Source organism: Notolepis coatsorum, assembly GCF_963971535.1.
Source record: "Notolepis coatsorum genome assembly, chromosome: 5".
Lineage (NCBI taxonomy): Eukaryota > Metazoa > Chordata > Actinopteri > Aulopiformes > Paralepididae > Notolepis > Notolepis coatsorum.
In genome coordinates, this window is record NC_140169.1 from 114,498,178 (window position 1) to 114,521,141 (window position 22,964).

At 42.2% G+C, this 22,964-nt stretch overlaps 1 protein-coding gene and 1 pseudogene across 2 annotated transcripts in view; one reads left to right on the forward strand and one right to left on the reverse strand.

Moving 5' to 3' along the window:
- The window catches only part of plcb4b (phospholipase C, beta 4b), a 190,191-nt gene that overhangs the window by 159,366 nt on the left and 7,861 nt on the right, over nt 1–22,964 (reverse strand). The gene's annotated exons all lie outside the window — the stretch shown is intronic.
- LOC311228642 (endoplasmic reticulum chaperone BiP-like) lies at nt 9,409–12,856 on the forward strand (annotated as a pseudogene). Its single transcript has 8 exons — nt 9,409–9,515; nt 9,637–9,868; nt 9,990–10,127; nt 10,265–10,377; nt 10,482–10,872; nt 10,982–11,219; nt 11,345–11,512; nt 12,279–12,856. The product of its transcript is annotated as an endoplasmic reticulum chaperone BiP-like (transcript).

Here is a 22,964-nt window from a genome sequence, read left to right on the forward strand (position 1 = left end):
CATATAAGAAAAACGATAGGTAAGATCTCTTACCTTTCTCCACTGGTTAAAAATGCCAGAAACTGAAATTGAAACTTGCTGTGCGCCGCGGTGATATGTGTTTATTATGAAATGACAATTGCGTGTTGACACGCCCAGTGGGCCCACTGCGCGAAGCCTCCTAAATAACTTTTTCCAGTTTGCACATATCTATTATCTATGACTAATTCGATCTATTTTTAGGGGCAAATGCGATTGAAATAGTCGCGCTGTGGTTACATGACGTCATTGCTATTTTAGAGCTGCCCTACCGGTTACACGGTATAGTCAAAATCCATACCGTAGAGCAAATTCATACCGTTTATACCGTATTCCGTTTATACCGTCCACCCCTACTTACCATACATATTATTTATATTATTCAAATGGGACTCAAACATGTTCCGTTCAGTTGTGATGTCACAGTATGATGTCATAATAGAACATTCTAGAACATTTGTGATGTCACAGTATGATGTCATAATAGAACATTCTAGAACATTAAATGTTCTAGAATTGTTGAATATATATAGAACACAAATGTGTTCTATATTCAACAATTCTCTCAAGATCTCATTGTGCATCTTGAGACAGGATAGATAGACTGTCTATCCTACAACACATAGACTGAAACCTGCATTTCTCAACCAAGGTGCCTTGCCTACCGTTTTGCTGTGGAAAGGTGAGTGTCCACAACGGCTAGCTAGCTGTTCTACTTGAATACTGAATGTTAATATTGAATCAGACAATATTGAATACTGAATGTTAATTCAGGTTGACAGTTGATATCATTTGACAGTTGACAGGGGGCTGGAAAGTTGATTTAATTAAAAAAAAAAAACTAATTTAATCAGATTAATCACTTTATTCAAATTGAGGATTTAGTTTGAGGATATAATATAAAAAAAATTATAAAAAGAAAATGAGAATACTTTTTTTAATTTGAATTTTAATAAAAAATGAAGGTTCGAACGTCTGTTCGAAAAACCCTCACGAAGTTTGAATCACTTTATTCAAATTGAGGATTTAGTTTGAGGATATAAAAAAGAAAAGAAAAAATTATTTATAAAATTATTATTTTTTTATATATTTTTTTATAAGGTTCGAATGTCCGTTCGAAGAACCCTGACGAAGTTTGAATCTTAAAAACAGGCTTTGGGGACAGCCTTACCATACATATTATTTATATTATTCAAATGGGACTCAAACATGTTCCGTTCAGTTGTGATGTCATAATAGAACATTCTAGAACATTTGTGATGTCACAGTATGATGTCATAATAGAACAATCTAGAACATTAAATGTTCTAGAATTGTTCAATATATATAGAACACAACATTTGTGTTCTATATATATTCAACAATTTGGAAGTTGAGAAGAAGCTCAGAAAATAATAATCCGATTAATTTGTACTTTACAATGAAAGAGTTAGGGGATGCTATCCAGGCTGGTGCAAATACGACGCCTGGCAGAGATGGATTATCCTATGAATTATTTAAGAATTTGGACGAATTTGTAATGATTGAAATACTGGGTTTGTTTAATAATGTGTGGCTAGAAGGCTGCTTGCCAAAGGAGTGGAAGCATGCCGTCATCATTCCTATTTTGAAGCCAGGTAAAGTAGCGGCTGACCCAGGGTCTTACCGACCCATAGCCTTGACGTCTGTATTGTGTAAAATTATGGAAAGGATGATTACTAATAGATTAGTTTACTTTTTAGAAAGTAAGGATCTTTATGTTGGGTATCAGAATGGGTTTAGAAATGGCAGGTCTACAATGGAATCAGTAGCTGTTCTAGACCAGGACATTAGACAGGCTTTTGACAATAAGGAAGTAGTGATAAGTGTATTTTTGGATATTGAGAAGGCGTATGACTCTTTGTGGAAAGAGGGGCTGCTTTTGAAATTGTATGACCTAGGAGTTAGAGGGAGATTGTTTAATTGGATAAAGGATTTTCTATTAGACAGGACGATCCAAGTACGTGTGGGGGGGCAAACCTCAAAAACTGTAAAAATAGAAAATGGCACCCTGCAAGGAAGCGTGATTAGCCCGGTCCTCTTCGATGTGATGATTAATGACATTTTTGGGCAAATTGGAAAAGGATATGGGTTGTCTTTATTTGCGGACGATGGGGCCATATGGAAAAGAGGGAAGAATGTTGAGTATTGTTTAAAGCAGGTACAAAGAGCTCTGGGGGATGTAGAGGAATGGGGAGACAAGTGGGGTTTTAAAATATCCGCCTCTAAGTCTAATTATATGATTTTTGGTTTTAGAAAGAGGGTGCCTAGGGGAAGGCTGGTTATGTATGGATCTCCCTTAGAGAGAGTAAAGGTGTTTAAATTTTTGGGAGTTTGGTTTGACGAAAGATTGAATTGGGCTGTTCATATAGAGAAAATCCTGGCAAAGTGTGAAAGAATAGTGAATGTGCTGAGAAGTTTGGCTGGGAGTGGGTGGGGAGCGGATAGAGAGACCACGTGCATGATATACCAGGCGATGATCAGGTCAACAATTGATTATGGTTGTTATGTGTACGGCTCTGCGGCCAAGTGCTCTGAGTGGTTTTTGTTCGGCGTTTGATGTGCATTTGTTTGCATTTTGTAGATGTTTTCTTGTTCATTGGTTTTTGCTTTGTTCTGGTTGGGTGCTGTTTTGGAGCGGTCGGCTGTGGGTGGAGGCCGCACTTGTGGGCTGTCGGGTGTTTTTTGTTCCGTGTTTGGGTCTGCTTCGGAGCCTGAGGGGGTGATTTTTTTTTGGGTGTTGACAATATTGTATGACAAGAGCAGAGAAGAAGGAGACAGACAAGAGGAGCAGAGAAGAAGGAGACAGAGACGATAGTAATGTGTTTTGAAGATGAGAAGAAGAAGAAGAGTGTAAACAATCAAAAGTTGATTTACCAGAGACCATAATATGGAAACCATACTACTAGCGTAGTATAAGAACTGAGGAGGGCAGTAATACGCCATGTTGCATCTACACTGCGGGAAATTCAAAAGAAGAAAGAAGAGGAAGAAGAAGAAGAAGAGCTCAATCAAAAGATCTGCGGAGGGCAGTAATACGCCACGATGCGTCTACACTGCCGGAAATTCTAAAGAAGAAGAAGAAGAAGAAAATCTCATTGGCTGAAGAGGGGAGTAAGCAGGCCATGCCGTATGTTCGTGGGGGGCGGCTGTTGTTTGGAGAGGAAGACAGAAGTGCGGCCTGTTCATGTGGGAGGATGGATTGGGAGAGATGCGCCGAGTGGCGGCGTCTGTGTCCGTCGGAACTGTGCAGCGAAGACATGCGTGGGAGCAGTAGTCGGTGGTGGGATGCGGAAGAAGTGGCTGGGAGAGATCAGGAACAGGGAAGGCCTTGCGATTGGTGGCCCCGGCCTGTGAGCGGCTACCCAGGGTATTGGGAGGATCGTGATGGAAGTAAATGGTGTGAGAAGGGCGAGGAAGATAGCGAAAGGGGTAAGGATGGCAAAGGGAAGGAGTCGGGTGGTGACAGAATGGAGTATAGTGGGGAGGAGAGTGAGAAAGAAGAGATTGAGAAAGAGGTGTGGGAAACGGCGGGGAAGAAGAGGAAGAAACAGATGGGGAGGAACGACAGCGATGGGGATAGCCAGGGTAAGGGTAAGGGGTCGGGTGAGAGTAGGGGGGAGGAGAGGGGGGGAGAAGGGGGGAAGAGGAAGAAAGTGGGGGACGATAGCTCAAGTGGGCCGGGAGACGAGGGTGCTGGAAAAGATGTGGCAAAAGAGGAAGTGATCCATATAGTGGTCAGGCTTGAGGGGGAGAGGGGTGAGGGGAAGGTAGGTAGGCTCGAGTGGCCCAAACTCATTGCCGCGCGACTAGGAGAGGTAAAGTACGTGAAAGTTTTGTGGGATGGGAATCTGGCCGTAGGGTGTGGTAGTGAGGGGCAGGTGGAGGTGGCTAGGACGATGCGGGGCATTGGGGGGGTGGGTATAAGTAAGGTGGCGAGAGTAGGGGAGAAGAGGGGGGGGGGGGGTGTAAGGGGGTGATAGCTGGGGTACCGGTCGAGGTTACAGTAGAGCAGCTGGTGGAAAAGCTAAAGGAGAACGGGCGTAATGGCATAGTTAAGAGTGCAGAAAGGATGAAGAGGGGAGCGGAGAGGGCAGTGACGGGGACGGTAGTGATTACGTTTGAGGGTGGGGTTGTTCCTAGGGAGGTGTTTGTGGGGCATAGGATGTATAGGGTTAGGGAATTTGTTCATGATCCTCTTAGGTGCTATAGGTGCCAGGAGTTTGGCCATATAGCTACCACGTGTAGGAAGGGGCTGAGGTGCGCTAGGTGTGGCGGGGAACATGAATATGGGGAGTGTGGAGAGGGAGTGAAGCCGAAGTGCTGTAGTTGTGGTGGGGAGCATAGTGTAGCGTTTAGGGGGTGCGAGGTGATGATGAAGGAGGTCGCGGATCGGAGAGAGAGAAGGGAGGGTAAGTTGACGTATGCTGGGGCGGTTAGCAGGGCAGGACAGGGTAGCCAAGAAAGGGTGCAGGGGGTTGAAGGAGGGCATTTGGCAGTGAGGGTAGAGCAGGTGGAAAGAGAGAGGGGAAGGGAGGAGAAATTAGGTATTGTGGCCTTCGTGGCAGGGGTAGTTACTGGTATGGCAGAGGCTAAGGGTAAAACAGCGATGGTGAAGATGATTGTTAGGATAGCGGTTCAACATCTGGGATTGGAAGGTCTGGACTGGGAGGTGGTGTATAGCGAATTGGCTGAGGGGGCTGCGAGGGACAAGGCTGCGAGGGACAAAGCAGCCCAGGATAAGATAGCAGGGGGCAAGGTGGGTCCCGCGGAGGGGGGCTCAGACAGGAAGTAGCAGCAGTAGCTGCACTCCAATGGACAATGTAGGTGATGACGGGGTCCAGTAGAAGAAGAAAAAGAAGGTGAAGAAGGAGAAGAAGGAGAAGAAGAAGAGCCCATAAAAAGAATTGCGGAGGGCAGTAATACGCCTCGATGCGTCTACTCTGCCGGAAATTCAAATAAGAAGAAGAAGAAAATCTCATTGTGCATCTTGAGACAGGATAGATAGACTGTCTATCCTACAACACATAGACTGAAACCTGCATTTCTCAACCAAGGTGCATTTCCTATCGTTTTGCTGTGGAAAGGTGAGTGTCCACAACGGCTAGCTAGCTGGTCTACTTGAATACTGAATGTTAATATTGAATCAGACAATATTGAATACTGAATGTTAATATCAGACCATATTGAATACTGAATGTTAATTCAGGTTGAGTTGACATCATTTGACAGTTGACAGGGGGCTGGAAAGTTGATTTAATAAAAGAAAAAATACTAATTTAATCAGATTAATCACTTTATTCAAATTGAGGATTTAGTTTGAGGATATATATTATATAAAATTATAAAAAGAAAATGAGAATACTTTTTTTAATTTTAAGGTTCGAACGTCCGTTCGAAAAACCCTCACAAAGTTTGAATCACTTTATTCAAATTGAGGATTTAGTTTGAGGATATAAAAAAGAAAAAAAAATTATTTATAAAATTATTATTTTTTTATATATTTTTTTTAATTAAAAACTGATTCAGGTTGAGTTGACATCATTTGACAGTTGACAGGGGGTTGAAACTTTTTTCTGTGTTTAGCATGGTTTTATAGTAATACAGGTTAGTATCAATGGGTCTGTGTCTCTAATTACCATATTGACTCATCAGTCTAGTCTCAAGTTCACGAGATCTTCCCTCACTCAACTAAACTGTTCTGATTTGACGGTTTCTGTGATGTCGACATAGCATTGATCTGCAGTAACGCCCCCTCTATGGTTGTAGTGCAGTGTAACCCGACACTTCCTCAAACGGGTTTTCACATGCAGAGAACGAGCGAGAGGGGGAGAGAGAGAGAGATAGAGAGGGACAGCGGGAGGAGGGACTGCAGAAGTGTGTAATGTGTGTGCGCCAATGGTTTGACCTACAATGATGCACAATCCATGGTACCAGCCCCCTCTCAGTCATGTACCAGCCCCCTCAGATACCAGCCAGCCCCCTCTCAGTCATGTACCAGCCCCCTCTCAGTCATGTATACCAGCCCCCTCTCAGTCCTGTATACCAGTCCCATCTCAGTCATGTATCAGCCCCCTCTCAGTCCTGTATACCAGCCCCCCCTCAGTCATGTACCAGCCCCCTCTCAGTCATGTATCCCTCTCAGTCATGTACCAGCCCCCTCTCAGTCATGTATACCAGCCCCCTCTCAGTCCTGTATACCAGTCCCATCTCAGTCATGTATCAGCCCCCTCTCAGTCCTGTATACCAGCCCCCCCTCAGTCATGTACCAGCCCCCTCTCAGTCATGTATACCAGCCCCCTCTCAGTCATGTACCAGCCCCCCTCTCAGTCATGTACCAGTCCCCTCTCAGTCATGTACCACAGCCCCCTCTCAGTCATGTACAACAGCCCCCTCTCAGTCATGTACCACAGCCCCTTCTCAGTCATGTACCACAGCCCCATCTCAGTCATGTACCACAGCCCCCTCTCAGTCATGTACCAGCCAGCCCCCTCTCAGTCATGTATACCAGCCCCCTCTCAGTGTGTGTGTGTGTGTGTCTGTGTCTGTGTCTGTGTGTCTGTGTGTCTGTGTGTCTGTGTGTCTGTCTGTCTGTCTGTCTGTCTGTCTGTCTGTCTGTCTGTGTGGAAGGTTTATCAAAGAGTTCTATAAGGTATAGATGGTTTCAACTTGACAACATAAACATTCTAAATGGACCCATGTTTACTTCCTGTTTGCCAATATCAATAACTGACAGGAAATAAAAATAGGTCCAGGCTATAATTCCCTAGCAACACAATTCCAGTGAAACCGTCTATTTACTGGCTTGGCTGATGCTGGAGAAGCTGTGCGACTGCCTGGGGGAGGTGGAGAGGGGGAGCTATCCAACAATTTGACAAGGCCACACGTCTGGGGACAGCGAGTGAACTCATTGTCTGATGACAATAGGGCATTAAAGCAGCAATAGTGCCACACCTCAACCTATTTAGACATTTTATATACATAATATCAGACTAATGCAGATACCTGATCTGTGTTTATACTATAGTGTATTACCGTATGTATGTGGTATAGTGTTTATGTAGGTAGGTAGGTAGGTAGGTATGTATTTATTTAGACAACAAAACATATACAGATCATTATTTCACATATTTGCTTTTGTCAAGGAGAGAAACGGAAAAAGCCAATGACTTATTTACATCGTTGTCCTTGGAAGTCAAGGATGCTTGATACAACACATACAACTCATTACAGAAAATCATTCACAATTACATTTGCATAGCAATAATGGCACAACCCTTAATTAATACAAACATGTTCATTTGTTGAGACATGCTAAACTAGCCGTGAGTCTGTGTGTCTCAGAGCACCCCGAGGGGAGGGGGTGGTGGGAGGGGGGACGGAGAGAAATTCCGACCTTGACAAATTACATTTGCCATCAGCTAGGACCGGAGGGGGAGGAGTTTGGATATGACTACAGTTGCTGTCATAGCAGGGGGATAGGATGTACAATACAGTTAATGATTACATGTACATCTGGTGGACACAAATATAGTGTACATAGTAAATGGTCTTTTGTGTACTGTCTCAGAACTCATGTGAGAGTGGTCAACAAATGTGTTTTTTGTCAGTTGTTTCATTTTTGAGACTTTAACACATCCTGCGCCAATACGTTGTACGACGTGTTTCAAGTACATGCGAATTCTGCCAATCCACGGCGTACGACGTTATTGAGATCATATTTCATATTTTCGCCATGTTATTCATATTTCCCTCACGGAGCCTGGTCTGATGCAGTGGGACTCGGCACAACTCTGCAACGCTTCAATACTGCCCCCTGGTGGATGATCGGCGAGTTGCCAAACCGGAAATGGCCGGTTCGATCTCGGTGCGTCTCCGAAATGCGTCCGGCCACTCGCATATCATTGCGGGACTCTAGCCACACACCGTGGATATGGATCGCTGCCATAACTCAATAATCGACATGATTTGGGCGTGTATTATTATTATACAAACCGGAAATGGATCGACTCGATCCCCATCAAATAACTGGGATCTTTTTGCTCCAGTCTCATCGCCCAACGGTAAGAGAATGTTGACGTTACTTTCAGCCTGTTTGTTTATTATTATCCATGCAAACTGCTCTGATCAATATATCACCCATACTACATAAAGCATTTAACGACGATCACGGAATTATAAACGACCCCCCCCCCCCCCTCCGTTCATCCGTGCATGATCAGTCATAACGTTTAGGATCATGTACAGTTAACATTTTTAATATAGCGTGGATCGGCAACAAACGGCATTTGATAATCTATATATGCGTTTATGCCAGATATCTCACGTTCTAGGACTTACTGCAGAAAACGATAAAAACATATTTATATTCTAGACGGTATTTTCGTATAAATGTATGCATGAAAAAGTAAAACGTTCCTACATCCTGAACGATAGATAATCGATGTTGAATGGGCCATAGTAATGTCAATTTAGCAATACAATTAAAAAAGTTATAGCCCTGCAAAGAAGGTGAACATCTCCATAGACTTACAGTACTGGCAGAGAATGGTATAAGATGCTGAAAGTGCGTGGCAGGGAATGTGTTAATGAACGTTTGTACTCTGCTCTATGACTCAGCTGTATCAGTGAAATAAGGGCATTTATTAACATTGAATGTGAAAATGAGCACATGCCTATTTCACGTCATGTTACATTTCAAAACAAGCATTGCCTAATTTGGAGGTGGAGACTGTCTATTCTCTGATCTAACTAACATACAACCTTGTTCATCTGATGTCACTTCATTTGACTGTAAATTGTGTTTCTTAGGCATTGTAGTGAGTCATCACTGTAGTATGACAATGACATGGTAACAAACACCGTCTACTTTGATGTGCACGCAATATTCAGATGAAATGACACGACATGTAAAAGCCGGCTATCGGTGGTTGGTAGCTAACATTAGCTTACCGGCCAGCAAGCTAAGCTAACCTTCATCACCAGTAAAGCATGTTCAGGGGTAGAAGAGGAAATGTGAACATTTCTGATTAACTCATCCCATCGGCAAGATGAAGTAACGTTTTTTTTTCTTCATCATGGTTTTCAAGATCACTCGTCTTAACTAACGTTAGCTCGACCATGAACCTGACCGAAACACCGCTGATGGTTATATGCCACTCACTGGGGCTCCACCCCATCTAACTGACATTAACCGCTAGTCTTATTTCCTATTTATTTCTTTGGTACGAGTTTTAAGAAAGTAACTGTGGCTAACTTTAGTAACGTTACTGTAAAAGGCACACGTTGCTGCTCGGTGCCACTGCTGGTCTTGACTGCATTCTCTCGGATCCTCAGATTTCTACAAACGAGTGAACGAACCAGACGGAAGAGATGCGGCTCTTGTGCGTCGCGCTGCTGGTCGTGTTTGCCACCGTGTTTGCCGATGACAAAGATGTGGGAACCGTGGTTGGAATCGACCTGGGCACCACCTACTCATGGTAAGAAATTGTGACTGTTGTGTAGACTTTCAAAAAAAGTAAATGGTACCCATAAGATATTAAGTATGCTTGGCAAAGATGGTAATTTGTAAAGTCTTCGTTATGCATTTGTCTTCTCTAGCGTTGGAGTATTCAGGAATGGCCGTGTGGAGATCATTGCCAATGACCAGGGAAACCGCATCACTCCATCCTACGTGGCCTTCACCGCGGAGGGTGAGCGTTTGATCGGTGATGCTGCCAAGAACCAGCTGACCTCCAACCCAGAGAACACCATCTTCGATGCCAAGAGGTTGATTGGCCGCACATGGGCTGACTCCATGGTGCAGCAAGACATCAAGTACTTGCCCTTCAAGGTGAGGTTCTTAACCATGCCTGGCTTTTAGAGCCTTAGGTGGAATTCCTGCAACCTAAAAGTGGCTAAGAATGTTCACCTCTGAGGCAAATTGCTCAGTGTACCATACTTTTGCCTCCTAGGTTCTTGATAAGAAGAGTAAGCCCCATATCCAGGTGGACATTGGGAATGGTCAGATGAAGACCTTTGCTCCTGAGGAGATCTCTGCCATGGTGCTGGTCAAGATGAAGGAGACCGCTGAGGCTTACCTGGGCAAGAAGGTAACTAAACTCATTCCCAGATAGAAATGAGGGGTTTTGAGTAACAATATTTGAAAAGAAATGTCATACAATTTGCAATGTATCAAACTATGACTATTTGCTTGAAAGAGATTAACCCTCTTCTTGTCTTCTCCTAGGTCACTCATGCTGTGGTCACTGTCCCCGCTTACTTCAATGACGCCCAGCGACAGGCCACCAAGGATGCTGGAGTCATTGCCGGTCTGAACGTCATGAGTATCATCAACGAACCGTAAGTGTCTTTGTGTAGTATCTTTTATCACTCACCATGATTTTAAAGATGAACTTAAACTTTCTTAGAACATCTTAATAACGTCTTGCTCTTATCTCATCCAGAACCGCTGCCGCCCTTGCCTATGGCCTGGACAAGAAGGACGGCGAGAAGAACATCCTCGTGTTTGACTTGGGCGGCGGCACCTTCGACGTCTCTCTGCTCACCATCGACAACGGCGTGTTTGAGGTCATAGCCACCAACGGCGACACCCATCTGGGAGGCGAGGACTTTGACCAGCATGTCATGGAGCACTTCATCAAGCTGTACAAGAAGAAGACTGGCAAGGATGTGCGCAAGGACAACCATGCTGTGCAGAAGCTGCGTCGCGAGGTGGAGAAGGCCAAGAGGACCCTGTCCGCCAGTCACCAGGCCCGCATTGAGATTGAGTCCTTCTTCGAGGGAGAGGACTTCTCAGAGACCCTGACCCGTGCCAAGTTTGAGGAGCTCAACATGGTAAGAAGACCGTTTCCCATAAGTCAAAACCTGTATATATATATGCACATTTAACTTAAGAAAACCTGCACTTGCAGAACACAACTAAGCCTTTTTCTTCTACTGCTAGGACCTGTTCCGTTCCACCATGAAGCCTGTACAGAAGATGCTGGAAGACTCCAACATGAAGAAGCATGACATTGATGAGATCGTCCTGGTCGGAGGCTCCACTCGTATCCCCAAAATCCAGCAGCTGGTGAAGGAGTTCTTCAACGGCAAAGAGCCTTCCAGGGGCATCAACCCCGACGAGGCTGTGGCCTACGGAGCTGCTGTGCAGGCTTGAGTGCTGTCTGGAGAGGAGGACACTGGTAGGTCACAATCCAGACATGAGTCACTTTTTTGCGTTGCGATGCATATGTTTCACTGCTTTTGATGCAGTGTAACATGGGACCTGGACACCTTGACCTAAATGTTTCTCATTCTTGTCTTCTAGGTGACCTGGTTCTTCTAGACGTGTGCCCCCTGACTCTGGGTATTGAGACGGTTGGAGGAGTCATGACCAAGCTGATTCCCAGGAACACTGTGGTGCCCACCAAGAAGTCTCGGATCTTCTCCACCGCCTCCAACAACCAGGAGACTGTCACCATCAAGGTCTATGAAGGTAAGAGAAAACTGCATGACATATTGATGGAAACCTATTAGGGCTGTACCGAATGTCATTTTGTAACATACAAATCTTCTATTGAAGTATTTGAACAAAGCTTCAAATGTCTGTCGTCATATTTTACGACGTAAGCATGTATTTTTATATTGAATTATTTTTAATAAATATCCTCAACTAAATCCTCAATTTGAATAAAGTGATTAATCTGATTGAGTTTAATAATAAAAAAAATAATCAACTATAATGAATAACTTGTCAGTTTCGTCAACATAAATAATCCAATAAGGGCACGGTTGGTACGAAAGTGATGGTGACGTCTTGATGGAGTGCCAAGCCAATGCAGATAGGCTACATCATTTATGATAAATGTTTTATTTAAATTTTTATGACGAGTCATATACTATAATATTAGTGTAGCCTAATCTTTATCTGCAACTGTGAAGAAAAACCCCATTGGTTTAAACGGAATGAATAGACACATAAAAAAATATATATATTTAAAATGATTATATTTTTTAATAAAAAATTCGAATGTTGATTTAGAATTCGAATGTCAACATTATGAACGAAGCTTTGAACTATTCGGTACAACCCTAAAACCTATACATAATGGCTAGGATTTGAAGGTGTGATGAAACTTTTAACAGTCAATTCATCTTTATTCATATATATATTTTATATAAACATGCCTATAAAAATTATTATGAAACAATGGTTTCATAACTTTGGATTCGGGTTGTAATTTTCATTTCTTTCCCTTCAGGCGAGCGGCCCCTGACCAAAGACAACCACCTGCTGGGCACCTTCGACCTGACTGGTATCCCTCCCACTCCCCGTGGTGTACCCCAGATAGAGGTCACCTTCGAGATTGACGTCAACGGCATCCTGCGCGTCACCGCTGAGGATAAGGTCACGGGCAACAAGAACAAAATCACCATCACCAATGACCAGAACCGCCTGACACCAGAGGACATAGAGCGCATGGTGAACGACGCCGAACGCTTCGCCGATGAGGACAAGAGGCTGAAGGAACGCATCGATGCCCGTAACGAGCTGGAGAGCTACGCCTACTCTCTTAAGAACCAGGTGGGCGACAAGGAGAAGCTGGGCGGCAAGCTGTCCGACGAGGACAAGGAAACCATTGAGAAGGCTGTGCAGGAGAAGATTGAGTGGATGGTGTCCCACCAGGACTCCGACACAGAGGAGTTCCAAGCCAAGAAGAAGGAGCTGGAGGAGATTGTGCAGCCCATCGTCGGCAAGCTGTACGGAGGCGCCGGTGCACCCCCGCCCGAGGCGGGAGAGGGTGAGCAGGGTGAGCAGGAGGAGAGGGATGAGTTGTAGGCAGCGAGATGGAAATGGAAATGGAGATGGCAACTCTCAGCAGCTTTTAGAAGTGGCAAACATAGAGGCGGTTAGGTGGTCGAGCGGAGATTGCGTTCGTCACCAGCCCCGGAGCTGTGAGCTTGAACGTTGAGCTTGAACGACTGTGGGGGGTAAAGCGCAGCGACCAGGAAGGGACTGGGAATTGGCATACGACTAACATTGGGATGGGAGAAAATCGGAGGAAAATGGAGGGGGAAAAAGACCAATAAAAAAAATAAAAAATAAGTGGCAAACATAGAAATGGACAAATTAAAAGGTTGGTTCAACACAAATAAGTTATCACTCAATTTGAAAAAAAAACAACTTCATGATATTTGGAAATTGTAAAATAATCACTGATCCTCAACTGAAAATTGATAATGTAAAAATTGAGAGAGTATATACAAACAAGTTTCTAGGGGTCTTAATAGACCACAAACTCTGCTGGAAACCCCATATAAAATATTTGTGTTCAAAGTTAGCGAGAAGTATTGGTATACTGGGCAAGACTAGATATATCCTGAATCATAAAACTCTATACATTATATTGCACACTCATTGTACCATATCTATCATATTGTGTTGAAATCTGGGGAAATACTTATAAAAGCAACTTACAAAAGATATGCACACTGCAAAAAAGAGCCATACGGGGATAGTACATCATGGTATATATTTAGATCACACAAATAGTCTGTTTGTAAGGAGTCAAACATAAAAATTCATTGACTTAATCAAATTCAAATCTGCACAAATTATGTTTCTGGCAATAAAAAACAAATTACCAAGCAACATTCAAAAAATGTTCACGGCTAGAGAGAGTGTTTATAATTTTAGAGGGACATTAGCTTTAAAGCAACCTACGGTACAACTCTTAAAAGTATGAGCATTGCAGTTTGTGGGGTATCACTCTGGAATGGTCTGGATGCGAATATAAAATTAAGCAAAAATATCAATACATTTAAAGGTAGCTATAAACAAGCACTTATGGACACATATAAGAGAGCGGAGCTTGAGCAGTATAATTTTTTCTCATTTGGATATTTGGATATATAAAAAACTACTTTTATTTAATTTTTTATTTGTTATATTATTTTAATTTTTATTAAATTATAATGTCAAATATTGTAAGGAAGGGGCAGGGCTTGATAAGTTGTTTTACTTCCCCCTGTCCCTTCTCGAACACTTATTGTATGGAAATTAGTGCTGTCAGGCGATTAAAAAAATTTATCTAATTAATTACAGGATTTGTAATTAATTATTCTAATTAATCGCATTTTAATCGCATAACCATTTTATGCCTGATATTCTATATTCTATAATCATATTTCAAATTGCATGTGTCCAGATGGCAGAATTCAGTACTGTATCTACAAAACGTTCTGTTTAATCATCTTCCATCTATTAATTTGCTTAGATTTTTCAGGTCTGGTCAATTTGAGCATGGTGTTATTCACAGTCAAAGATAAAAAAAAATTATTGATATTCTCATTTGGTTCATTACAATTGACTCAAAATAAAACTTTCATTCAATCAATCACCGTGCAGATTGATTGATTGAATGAAAATATTATTAACAGATTGCAGAATGGGTACAATACAGTACGGCTCAATACACACAATTGTTAAGGGGATGCAGACCAGAGAAAGACTTTTGTCTTGTTTACATCAGGGTCCCCCATTTTCAATTCATAATGAATTGTAAGTAAGGGTGCAACTTGCACTGTGCAATCCATTCTTTGTGGATCTAGCCCACAGTATTTCTGACACTGGGAATACATTCCCTGAGATTCATAGATGTCCCTAGAATCAGATACCAAGAACATGCAAATGGACCATATTAAAAAAAAGTCTGTAAATGTGTATTCTACATTCTTATGGAATGAATGAGATACAAAAAAAAATTATTAAAAAAAAGAAAATTATAAAAAAAGAAATTGTAATTAATTTTGAGTTAATTTTCATAACGCGATAATTTGCTGTGTAATTAATTAATCTAATTAACGCGATAAACTGCCAGCCCTAATGGAAATAGTCTTTGACTATTTACCTTTTTGTTTTTTAAACTTGTTTTATGTTTCTATGTTCGAGACAAATAAAAATCAAATCAAATCAAATCAAACTCTGCATCTTCTTTCCTACCGCACCCTTGCCTCTCTGGTAGTGGCACTCAGATGTACATAATGGACTCATGGTGAGGGGAAAGGTCAGAAAAGGGGGTGGCTTTAAATGCCAAGTTTCAAGGTGTGTGAGATGTTTCTCTTCGCTGTGAAGCAGAGATATTTGTTGGCCCGGTTTCGAGGCTCGCTGCTGCTGTTCTCAGGCAGTCCTGAAAGGGGTTCTTGTAGAGGGGATGGGGCTTAGTGGGGGTGGGTGGGCCATCAGTGTGGGTTCTGTACAAGGGCAAAACGTGTTCACAAGCAATGTTAACAAGTTATTTATTGAAATTTGGTCAATGTAGAAAAAGGCTTTCTACTGGAAAGACATTGAAATAAATGTTTCATATAAAATTTGTCTTTGGTTCTATTTCTTTCTTTAATTAAGTGTCATGTATGTCATGTTTTGGGTTATCAATGAATACTTTGTTTTACATGTATTAACTCTAGAATTGCCACAGTTATCTACAATAGCAACGATAAAGAAGTGCCAACCACATTATTATTATAATAATTCATCCAGTTTTCTTTTAAGTGTCTTTGTTTTAAGTTTTAACACTCGTGTTTACCAATCGTATATTATTGTTTTTTTTGTTCCAAGTGTTATTTTTGATTACATCACTAACAAAATAATAAAAGAAAAAAATACTAATTTAATCAGATTAATATAAAAAAATTAAAAAATTAAAATTATAAAAAAAATTAGAATAATTAAAAATGAAAGTTCGAACGGCCGTTCGAAAAACCCTGACGAAGTTTGAATCACTTTATTCAAATTGAGGATTTAAGTTTGAGGATAAAAAATAATAATAATAAAGAATTTATCAAATTATAATTTTTTTTTTTTTATTTTTTTATTAAAAATGAAGGTTTGAACGTCCGTTAGAAAAACCCTGACGAAGTTTGAATCACTTTAGTCAAATTGAGGATTTAGTTTGAGGATATATAATAATAATAATAATAATAATAATAATAATAATAATAATAATAATAATAATAATAATAATAATAATAATAATAATAATAATAATAATAATAATAATAATAATTTTTTTTATTAAAAACGGAGGTTCGATCGTCCGTTCGAAGAACCCTGACGAAGTTTGAATTCCAAAAACAGGCTTCGGGGACAGCCTTGCCAAACATATTTATATTATTCAAATGGATAGAAACATTTGTGTGTATATATATTCAACAATTCTCTCAGAAGATCTCATTGTGCATCTTGAGACAGTACTGAACAGTACTGAACAGATAGACTAAACAACATAGACTGAAACCTGCATTTCTCAACCAAGGTGCCTTGCCGAACGTTTTGCTGTGGAAAGGTGAGTGTCCACAACGGCTAGCTAGCTGTTCTACTTGAATACTGAATGTTAATATGGAATCAGACAATATTGAATACTGAATGTTAATATCAGACCATATTGTATGACAGTGAAGTTATTGAATCTTTTTGCAGTGTCTCTTTTCGGTGTTGCATGCTTTAGATGGTCCCTTGCCTCAAGGCCGACTGCACATATAGATCAATATTATTATTATTAAATGTACAGCTCCGAGGCCAGCTCGCCTCGTTTAGGTGAAAATAAGGTTGTAGCTCATTGTCTATCTTACTACGATAGGAAAGAGGTGTCCTTTGTGTTTTAAAAACATTTCGCTTAAGAATGATTGACCGCGGACATTCAAATCTGTGAATATCTTTCTAACTTTACCTAAGTCTCCCGATACAATAAAGCGAATCTTCATCACAAATCATATTCTCAAAATAATCTGACGGGCAGATATTATTGCTGGCGGACCTATTTCGGCCTGCGTTTAGATAACACTATTTGGGACAGACCATATTAGGCTATTACTTCACATAAAAGATCATGTCTAAATGAAATGCACAAAACAAAAAATGTATGTATCATAACGTGACCCTGGTATAGATCTGTATGCATGTATTTATGTATTTATTCATAACGTTATACATATTCGTTAACGGTAGATCGTGCATGGCTTTTACATTGAAAAACGTCCTTGTCACGTGGTCCCATTCTCCATTCTTCACATCAAAAACGAAAAACGAACTATCAAAACGTCCACGGACCAAAATCGGCCCATTATTTACTCCTTTTTTTTATTTGATTCTGACACCAAAATATGAAAAACAGCTCCGTATTTCAGTTTTTCCCCGTTTTTTCGATTTTGGTTTCAAACGGAAATAGGAAAACACCTCGTATTTCAGTTTTTTTGCTCCGTTTTTTCGTATTTCCGTTTGAAACGAAAAACGAACTATCAAAACGTACACGGACCGGGGATCGTGTAGTCTTTTACCAGAACTCATTGTCTGATGACAATAGGGCATTAAAGCAGCAATAGTGCCATACCTCAACCTATTTAGACATTACATTATACATAATATCAGACTAATGCAGATACCCATAGGCGGCGCGTGAACCGGACATTAGGGTAGGCTATTGTTGTGTTCTGTAATGCATGTTGAAGATGTACTTCCCAAGAATCTCCACTATGGGGCGTAGTTGATACAATGCCCTTATGCCTACAGCTGAAGTGTGCAGAAGAAGTGTACACGCAGAAGGAGAATAGGACAGAATGTACCCTGCCTGTAACCTACCATGCTAACCTGCTTGACTAAAAGGCTAATAGAGTAACCTGCTTCCTGAGTCTTATTACTACACCCAGGGCCGCCTCAGGGGCTGTGCGAGCAGTGCGGTCGCACAGGGCCTCGCGGGAAGGGGGGCCTCGCACAAAAAAAAAAAAAAAAAAAAAAAATTGCGAGGCCCCCCTTCCCGCGAGGCCCTTTTTCATCACAGACCTAAAATCTAGTTTAGCTTATATGCTTATATATTTCACATTAGACACGTTTGTAGAATGTTCCTGGCTCTGCGGCTCTGCACTATTCTCTATTGGAGCTCTGGGGCTCTGAAGCAGACATAGGCCTACTATTGGTTTCAAGAAGGGAGGGGTTACATTATGTGTATGCTGGCGTGCGTCAGCTGCGTTTGACTATTTCGCGCGGGCAGCTTTGGAGGTTATGCTTAGTTATGCCAGCCAAAACGAAGAGGACGGTCATTCGGCAGATGGACTGAAGATGAAAGTTGTTGCATGTTAGACAGTTCAGTCAGGCTAGCCATCCCGGCTAAAGGCAGGGACAGCTAGTTAGCTTTAGCTACGTTATAATATTGAGTGCTAACGTGTGGTTCAGTCGGGATAGCCATGATGATGTCGGCTAGTAGCTAGCTTAGCTAAAGGCTAACTATCGTTAGCTAACCTAGAGAGAGCGCGTGCAGCATTGTTATGCCAAGATGAAGAGGATGGTCATTCGGCAGATGAACTTCGTCAACTCCACGCGGTTGTCTCCAGCTGTGAGGTTTGTTGAAGTGTTTTTGTAAAGCCTTAAGTCTTCCCCTCGCGAGTGCTGGTGCCATTATAGGACTGGCTGGGTAATTATAGCTATCCTGGAGAGGATGGTACAAAGTCACGTTTTGCATTCTGGAGCGAAGGTCGACAGTTTAATTGGAAGTGCAAATTGCGTTCACACGCGCGGATCCCCGCGGTGGATTGAGCCATGAGTAAAGTGAATGTGGGCAAGTGTGTGTATGTGATGTGTGTGTTTCTACTTGAGGGGGGGGGGGCTTGCTGGATGGAGGGATGCATTAGAAAGAGGTGTGGGTAATAAAGTTATTTATTTATTTATATATATATATATATTTTTAATGCATGTGTAGCCTAGCAGCAGTGACTTCCGCGCCGACTGCTAGGAGCTGCATTAAAAAAACAGCTTCCGGTAAATCAGCTCCGCTAATTCTACTAAATGTTTGCTAAGAACTGGCAAATATTGACTTGATGACTGCACCAACCATCTGCCAATGTGAAAGAGCAAGCAGCATTCACTCTCCTGTTCTCTCTCTCTGTCTCTCTCTCTCTCTCTCTCTCTCTCTCTCTCTCTCTCTCTCTCTCTCTCACTCTCTCTCTCTCTCACTCTCTCTCTCTCTCTCTCTCTGATAATGATAAACTTAAACTTAACTTAAACTCTATGCAGAGTAGCTCTCTCTGTCTCCAACTGTGTGGTATGTCAACTCTACATAGAGTAGCTCTCTCTGTCTCCCTCTTTCCTGTTCTCTCTCTCTGACTGTGTGGTATGTCAACTATGTCAGCTACATAGAGTAGCTCTATCTCTCTATTTTCAAACCAGCTACACTTGCCAGACTCTCTAAAAACAAGGCTGGCATCCTCATTTGCATACCTGGGGGCTCGGGGGGGGCTCGGGGGGGCACGAATAAAAGGAAGTGTTTTAACAACAATGACTGTTGAGCCTTCAGGTGATGTCACAGCTGTCATCTCAACACAATGTGTTTGTGGTGGGAGGTGCCCTCTTCTTCACAACCTCAGTGTTGTCCCAACACTAAACACTTTAATCTGATGACCCCAGAAGGATAATACGCAGGTGCTTACCTCTGGCTACTGCATGAGGCACAGTTACATACGATGCTATGTGTTTGTAGTAGTTGCAGTTCTCAACACATGCCACATAAACTAGCCTTCTCCTTAAAGTGGCACTTCACCAAAAAATATTTTATTTTAGAATGTAGTTTGCACATAATCTCACACATGCAAAACATGCAAAATAAATCTGCATTGTTTTTCGGGGAAGTGCCCCTTTAGCAATACAATCTACTGTAACCTCCGCTACTGTACAATCAAGTGCTGTACTGTACTGTACAATCAAGTGCTGTACTGTACAATAAAAAATGTATTGGTTAAATAAATACAAAACCAAACTTGCAGACATAGGTATGCAACAGAATGAAGATGCAGTGTTTCCCATTAATTACCTAGACATGGCGGCCCGCCACAGTCTAATTAGTCCCGCCACAGTTTTATAATGAATTTTTTTAAATATAAAGTTTGCCAATAGGGATGTATCAGTAGTATTGGCAGTGGTAGTAGTCGTAATAGTAATCCAGTATTTTCTTTTATTTTCTAAAAAATAAACCAATTCAACACAGGTAACCACTTTTGCTTAATTTCTTTGATGGCTCAAATATATGCTCTAGTCCTGTGGTTCCCAAACCTCTCCTCGAGACACCCCAGCCGTTCCATGTATTTGTTCAATTCCACCACCAGCACACCTGATTCAACTAATAAAGGGCTAGTTAAGTTGAATCAGGTGTGCTGGTGGTGGAATTTAACAAATACATTGAACGGCTGGGGTGCTTCGAGGAGAGGATTGGGAAGCTCTAGTCTAGTCCATTTTGTGTTTTGAGCACAAAGTTCATCATATATATGGCCTCTTTATTTTGCTCTCAAAGTGCACTGGTCTCTCAAACTATGGTTTGGCACCCCATATGGGGCTTTGGGTCCTGTGTGATTCTGCTCTAGAGCAGCGGTTCCCAAACTTTTTTGGCCGTGCACCCCCTGTCACCTCCCGACCTAGCTGACGCACCCCCTAATGGGTTTCTGTTAGAAAAAATTGTTGCTGGTCTCCGTGCACAGATTTTATTTTTTATTTTATCTCTTCCCACGGCGACTATGGATAGGGAATTTCTTTATTTAATTAAAATGTTCACGACAACATGGATGCATGTACTCTGCCAGCATGTTTAATATCCATAATACTAAAGGTTTGACTAAGATTTTAACGAAATTTTATTGTAAAAAAATAAAAATAAAGAATTGTTTACCACCATTAGCCTTTTCATGTCACGCACCACCTAGAGGGCACTCGCGCACCACAAGGGGTGCGCGCACCACAGTTTGGGAACCACTGCTCTAGAGTGTTCTAATATCTGTCGAGATCAACATAACGTTAGGCGTGGCGCCGTGGCCTCATTTCACCCAGCAGCATCTGGCACACAGTATTGTTGAGTGACATGCACCGTGTGAAAGAAATCAATAAACCGTCAATCTAAACAAAGTTAGACATAGTTCCACAGGGATCTGGTGGCAGGAGCCTGGTTTTCAAGGTCCCTCCCTGCCGGTCGGTTTGACTGGCAGGGTCCGCCCTGGTCCGCGACCCCGCGTACCGTCCCTCTTCATTCCGGCACGAGCCGGCTAGCCTGTCCTCGTAAAAACATCAGAGAAGACTAATCAACTCCCACCAAGCGATGGCTTCCATGCCACACGGAACACTACATCATTACCGCGTGGCCGGTATTCATCCTTTCGGGCCCGTTACAGTTTACGACTCCACGGTGGGAAACAGCTGAAGTAGTAGCAGGCGGGTGGTGGCAGCGGTAGCAGCAGTAGCAGTAGCAGCTACGCCAGCTGCTTGTGGATGAATGATGCCTAGCTGTGGCTCAGGGAACACGTGGGTCAGACACAGGAGACGCACTGCGAATGTTCCCTCTCTCCCGGCTCCTCATAGTTCAGCACACACCCAATAAAAAGGACGTAAATTGTCGATCTCTCCCAATTTGTGAAACGCAGAGCGCTCCGAAAGAGAAATGGACTAGTCTGGCATGTAGTCTGAAGGGTGTAATGAAACAAAACTAGGAGCCCAGATGTGTACACTTGCCGTTGGATAATACAGGTTTTAGGATCTTACCTCAACTTGCATGTTTGTATAATTCGATAGATCTTTCCCCATGTTAAACTTTGCATTAGATCAGTGGTTCTTAAAGTGAGGTCCTTAACATGAAAAAGTGTGAGAACCACTGCATTAGTTTACATACAGTAGACCTATAGGCTATACAGGCTAAATTATGTGTAAGTTTGAGTCATAAGGCCTAATGTAGACTAGGGGCCCTACTATCATGAATCTAGAATCTAGATTCTAGATGCAAACCCAGGTGTGGGCTCAGGACACTGGCACACGTGGGTGTGTCCAATTAATTTGATAATTTGGTGAGCAAAGATGCAAGCAGATCCATGGCACAGTGCACTCTTATAAAGGGTTGGAAGGAGGAGGAATACATTGTTAAGAGGTGGGGTTGGTTGGGGGCGGGGCTGACTTCAATTATGGGTTATGGCCAATCAAATCAGCTCCTCTCATTCCCTTTAATAACAATATGCGCCCGGCAACTGTATGTTAGAATAACTTCAACCGAGGCCAAAGAGATCCAGCAGCATCAAATGCACGTATCTAAATACACTCTATATATTATATATTAGGCTGTTGACCCAACCAAAGATAAATATGACAGGGTCAGGAGACAGCACTCAGATCATTATGTCATCTGTCAAATCATTTGACGACAGGCCGGCCTATCTCGCCATGCCAAGTATAGTCCATATCTGACAGTCCTTTTTCACAGTCCTGAGGAAGACTCTGTAGACTATTCATTATGTTGGCTCAAAGAATATTTTTGGAATATGAGCAATAACTTTCTGTGTGCAGGGTGCAGACCGCTTTGAGGAGTGTTTTGTTTGGCTGTATATCATACATTGAGAAGACACTGTAACCCTATACTACTCTTAATTAGTTTTCTACTATATTAGTCTTCCGTCTCCTCTCCTCACGTGTCCTTTTCTCTTTTAGCATGTTGTGCTCAGTTACATTCTGCTATCCTAGTTACCATAGGGTGAATAACTGTCCCCGTCACCATGATTCTTTTCCAAGCGTAATGATGCACATCAGCTGTATCTGATCCACACATTACTTCAATAACCACAAGTGTAAAACCGAAATAGCTTTTTGCGATGATTAGAAGGCTCCGTTCAATTAAAGGATATACTTCAAAGTAGGATGAAATGCATAGTGATTAGTCACTAACATAATACTTGTTGGATTTTGGACAACCTCGCCTACTAGACTACAGTCACGAAAATAACTCAGAGCGCCAGCGTCTGCGCTTAGACGTGGTCATAGCGGCCAGAGCCGCAGACGTCATTTTATGCCAAAATGGACCCAAAATTGTACTGCCAGCGATTCTGTAATGACACACCCCCAGCTGCACCACACCATCCGTCTCGGCATAAGCAGG